The 3902-nt window shown below is 44.7% G+C and overlaps 1 non-coding gene across 1 annotated transcript; it reads right to left on the bottom strand.

The window, feature by feature from the left end:
* Window positions 1-3578: 3578 nt before the first annotated feature.
* TRNAG-GCC (transfer RNA glycine (anticodon GCC)) lies at window positions 3579-3649 on the bottom strand. Its single transcript has one exon. It is a non-coding gene; the product is annotated as a tRNA-Gly (tRNA).
* Between the last annotated feature and the right edge of the window lie 253 nt (window positions 3650-3902).

The following is a 3902-nucleotide window of genomic DNA, read 5'->3' as shown; positions in this document are numbered from 1 at the left end:
GATTTGATGCTGTGCATGCGCATTTTAGGTCAATGCGCTTGCTCATTGACCTAAAAGTGCACGGGCACAGCATCAAATCGCCAGTTTAGTTAAACCTCTGTTGAAGCCCTTATAGTCTCGCTCCGCTCAATGTGCATGCGCATTGAGAGGCGAGACCTAAAAAACACTAAACACCATTCCCTCCTCTCCCATAAGCCTATACACCCCCCCCCCTCGCCCCCCCCCTGCCCCCTCCCAACACTGAGGGGCCTCAAAGCCAGAGGGGTGAAGCCTTCATTAAATTCCACATCACACAAGAAAAAAGAAAATCAATGCAATAGTACAAGATTCAATTAAATGAAAAAATCAGTACTTTAGAAAAAACAGAAGCGTGGTCAGTAAAAGCAGCTGTTTTGGAAAGTGGGATTTTTCTGCCAGGGTAATCTTGGGAAAGAGCTGCACTAGAATGTGATGGTTCTAGGCGGTGTGTGTCAGGCAGGGAGGTTTAAAATAGTTATTGTATTTGCCAGCCTGCTCGATGCTGTCCTTTACATTATCTCAACATGTCTCTCGAATGGAAGAGAAATGTGTATTCTCCGTTTATCTTACTTTGTTTTACAAACACAGTACTCGAAATCTGCGTTTATATAACCCCTCCAACTATGGAACACTCCTTGTACATGGAGGTTTCCTCATAGAAGATGATGACAGTGCCTGCAACTATTGTATCAGAAACGTAATCTGCGAAAATCACACATTTTACATAAGATAAAGGGCTGCACTGGAAGTTTCTCGCTCATTATAACTCGCAGCCTTAAAAACTATGTCAGTCACGTGAAACCCTTGCACTACTTTCTTTGCTCAGGTTTGAGATCCAAGGCCCTGTCTCAGGTGCTGGTGGCCACGAGCCCCGCACACAGCTGCAAAAAGACGCATCTGCAATATTACACCGTTAGGGGCCCCTCCACCCTAGTGTCTGCGAAGTCAACTTTCTATTTGGGGCTGGCCTTGGCAGGGCTGAGTCATGATAGTACCCGAGCTTTCACCCCAGTGACATCACAGGAAGCGAGTATAACATTGTGATTTGAGCCTAATATTGATCAGATTGGCACCGAGGAGGCCTTATTGAACAGGGATATGCAAGTGGGCTGTGATACAAGTGGGCTGGTACTCTATTTCACCAGTCACAAGAGGTGCAGCAATGCCACACTCCTGGTGTTTACCACCCCTGCAGCTGGTCTGTTCGTGAGACTGAGGGCTCTGCGCATCATTCCTGTCTTTAAGTTCCACCGAATATTTACGAAGCTTCAAAATGACCAGTCCACCTTCGCAAAGGGTCTTCCACTGCGCGGCGCACATCCTGATGCTCTTTTAGTACCTTTTGATCTGTTTGAGATAGAATTTTTGTTTTGTTCAATCTTGCAAAGTATGCAGCAGATGATGAATTATGTGGCCAGTAGACCAAATCCATTGTTATGTTGAAAACGACGTGGCTTCAGAATCGCATAATTCCACTGGTCCTATTTATAATCCAGCGAACGAGACCCACACACGTTACAACTTACAATGCAAAAATGCCACAACTGACCTCATTCCATATGCCCGGCCAAGAAAACCACAAAGTTAGTCACAAGTCTTGCAATTAGACACAGGAACAGATAGTCAGGAAGAGGACACCCCCATCAAAAACTAAACAAAATGCCAGGGGGAGGGGAGGGAAGGAGCGTAACAGAGGAAGAAACTAAGAGAACTCAGAGGGAGAGGTTGAAGAAAAGGAAAGGGGAAGTGGAAAGTCCACCAAGGTCAACAAAGAACCAGACCTAGCTTTTATGCCCACTACTCTGTCCTTGGTACCCTATATGTAATCCAGGTGTTGAATGTGCCTCCCAGAAACAGTGGATCTAAAAAAAATCCCAGACCAGGAAGCTGTGCCTCCAGCCTCCTCTTCCTTAGATGGTCTGTACGCACTGTCATAAAACCAACCATGTCACAAGTTGTGCATTCCCACTGTAAGCCTAGTACATAGTGTATGTGCCCTGAATCTCAATGCCCGGCTAGCTCAGTCGGTAGAGCATGAGACTCTTAATCTCAGGGTCGTGGGTTCGAGCCCCACGTTGGGCGGTAGATGTTTTATTTCCACAGTTTACTCTATTTTTAAAATACATATATTTTTCGGTTTTAATTTAATCTAAATCATATTTGCATACCTTCATGCTTTAAAACATAATGACTTCGTCAAATGGGAAATGTTAAATACGAATAATTAGAAGGTCATGCAGCTGGGGACATTGAATAGGTCGTTTAGATGGGAAGGGATTGCTTGTCCGTGCAGCCTGTTGATTCACTCTGGCTTGTGAATCGCTGCTCTTTGTCTTTCCTTTCCTTCCATAGAATAACGATTAAATGCCTTTTGTTATAAACGAGCTGTGAACGTGCTCAGTTTGAACCCCCGCGAGTCACAGAGACGGAAGTGAGAGGGGGTGACGGTCCGTCACAGTGGATGTTAATGGGGGAGTTGTTAACGGGGGGTTTCTGGGGATGAGTTGTTTGACGGGCAAAAAAGTGCAAACATTTACGTGTTGATGCTTTATGTCTGAGATGTGTAACAGTGTCGAGCACCGAAGTGTGCGCGCGAGCCTGTGATGCCCAAAGACCCCCTGGGGGGAGCGAAGGGGTGAGACTGTGGCAGGTGTGTGTGGAGAGGACGAGGAGGAGAGAGGACGTGAAGGGTTAAAATGTGTCCTGATAGAGCATGCGTCGTGGCCCTGAGCTCCGCTCTGGATGGTGCAACTTAGGGGCGAGAGGCGGGAAACACACTTACCGTGCCTGAACCTGGTGGAAATCGCATAAAACATATGTGATTGGATGAACCCAGTACGGGTATCACCCCTCTTGGTTTGGTTCATGTCAGTATTGGGATACACGGGATACAACAGTTGGTTAGAGCGTGGTGCTAATAACGCCAAGGTCGCGGGTTCGATACCCGTACTGGCCATCTTTCGTTTACTACTTTTAATTAATGTTACTGCACGATAACCCACGAACTGTATTGACACATTTACTACACAAGTAAAGAACTCAACAAATCAATTAAAAGGCAGAACTTAGGTGACCTATGGGCTTCACTTATTCTCAAATAATGTACATCGTGCCTCAAGTCATATAGAAAATGGAGGGTCCACCTATGACAGCGAGATCTCTTGTTGGTTTAGTGCCTTGAGTCCTCTTTAATGATTCTAAGCACGTTTTACCAATCGACACGCATTGTACAAACCTTCCTCATTTTATTGTTTTTGTTACAAAAATGAGTTTTGTCATGGGAGAAGTGGTGTGTAGGTAGTCACAAACTGCGAGGCTGCTGCACTGTGCTTTAAACACAGTAAAACCCGACACGTGGCTTGAAGCCGGGATATTTTTTTAGAATAGCTCCGAAAGCTACTCTGAAAGAATTATTTCATAAAGTCAACACCCTGTCAAAGAAACCGCAAACCTATATATAATGTTCTAGTACTGTATAGGGCGAATTCATTTAAACATTCTATGGAAATTTCTAACACTTCAAAAAATACTAAAGATATGATTATTATAAAACATGGTGCTGCATTGGCCGGGAATCGAACCCGGGCCTCCCGCGTGGCAGGCGAGAATTCTACCACTGAACCACCAATGCTTCGCTATTTCGCATAATCGTGTAATGCTTATATATAGTTAAGTATGGGACAGTTTGTACACCTGATATGTTGTTTGTACATAATTCGAGTAAATGCATGAGGTTGACAAGACCACAGGGATGGTTATCGTAAAGCACTAATTCTTCATATGAAGAGAGCAGCTATGAAGCTCACATGTAGCATCTAACAGGTTCTATCTGTGACCCACTGATACTGCCATAGTACATATGAACCTCAGAGACACACAGAAGA

Source organism: Lissotriton vulgaris, chromosome 12 (genome assembly GCF_964263255.1).
Source record: "Lissotriton vulgaris chromosome 12, aLisVul1.2, whole genome shotgun sequence".
In the NCBI taxonomy this organism is placed as follows: domain Eukaryota; kingdom Metazoa; phylum Chordata; class Amphibia; order Caudata; family Salamandridae; genus Lissotriton; species Lissotriton vulgaris.
This window is presented reverse-complemented; position numbering and strand designations above follow the sequence as displayed.